Source organism: Papaver somniferum, unplaced genomic scaffold, assembly GCF_003573695.1.
Source record: "Papaver somniferum cultivar HN1 unplaced genomic scaffold, ASM357369v1 unplaced-scaffold_80, whole genome shotgun sequence".
NCBI lineage: Eukaryota > Viridiplantae > Streptophyta > Magnoliopsida > Ranunculales > Papaveraceae > Papaver > Papaver somniferum.
Genome location: NW_020650971.1, coordinates 3,807,635 through 3,809,073, shown reverse-complemented (window position 1 = coordinate 3,809,073; position 1,439 = coordinate 3,807,635). Strand labels below are relative to the sequence as shown.

Sequence of the window (1,439 nt, the reverse complement as noted above, 5' to 3'; positions counted from 1 at the left end):
TCACTTAAGGTCTTAGCTATTTGGCCGACTTGAAGTTCTAACTTAGCAAGGCTCTGAGCATTAGTTTGAAAATTCTGCTTGGTTTCCTGTTGAAAACTAACATGGCTCTGTGCTAACATTTCCTGAGTTTTTGCTAACATCTTAATAGATTCCTCTAAGCTAGTCGTTTTATTTTCTGGGCCTGATGTATTCCTAGTGTAGCCAAAACCTGGGGGAGCATTAGAATTATTAGACTGACCCTGACTCTGGTCCTTAGACCATGAAAAGTTCGGATGGTTCCTCCAACCAGGATTATAGGTTTCTGAATATGGGTCAAACTTCTGACGATTATCAAACCTAGTGTTATTATATAGAGCATTGGCATGATCTTCATTATTCTGGCCTTCCTCAAAAGGCTCCAATCTACCAGTAGTGTTACCCACTTCTAAAGCTTCTAACCTTTTCGCTATAGCAGCAATTTTGGCATCTGATTCATAGCCTCCTTCTACCCTATTAACGTTTCCTCTACCGAGAATAATTGTTTTCTGGGGTCCCCTACTACTTTCCCATTGTTTGGTCTTTTCGGCGACTTCATGAAAATATGTCATCGCGTCATCAACTGTTTGGTTCTCAAATCCACCAGTACACATAGATTCTACTGTGGTTGTGGTGGGATAATCTAAACCCTCATAAAGGATCTGAACTAACCTAACCTTATCTAAACCATGATGAGGACATTGGGATAATAAATCATTGAACCTTTCCAAATACCTATACAAAGTTTCTCCCTCCTGTTGAGAAAACGTGCAAATTTGCGTCCTAATATACGATGTTTTGTGCCTAGGGAAAAACTTGTTCAAAAAGGCAGATGTAAGTTGTTCATACGTTTCGATTGACCCGGAAGCCAAACTATATAGCCACGATTTAGCTTTATCTTTCAGGGAAAAGGGGAATAACCTAAGTTTCAAAGAATCATCATCTAAGTTTCTAATCTTGAGGATACTACAAATTTCCTCAAAGTCCCTAACATGGAAATAGGGGTTTTCATTTTCTTTCCCTAAAAAGATTGGGAGCAGTTGTAAGGTCCCAGGTTTAAGTTCATAAGTTGCTTCCGTCTCAGCTAACCTGATACATGAGGGACGAGTAGTCCTAGTTGGATTCAACAAAGCTTTCAAAGTTGCCATTTCTGGTGCTATCGGAGCAACAGGGATTCTCTCCTCAGTCAAAGGACGTTCAAAAACAGTCTCTTCAAAAAGTCGGACTCTCTAGATTAAGGTAATCGAGACGCTTCAAACTACTAGGTTTCTCTTTAACAAATCTACCTAGTGCGTCTCTTTTACGTTCAGGCATACAATAAAATTTTTTAAATTGGAAGGGTAAGCAAACACAGATCAATGCCGACTCAACCAAATCAAACCTATTGATTTCTAGCAAACAAAAAGCATGATGACTCCACTTAG

At 39.3% G+C, this 1,439-nt stretch overlaps 1 pseudogene; it reads left to right on the top strand.

The window, feature by feature from the left end:
* Window positions 1-699: 699 nt before the first annotated feature.
* Window positions 700-799, top strand: LOC113345093 (annotated as a pseudogene).
* Window positions 800-1,439: the final 640 nt, after the last annotated feature.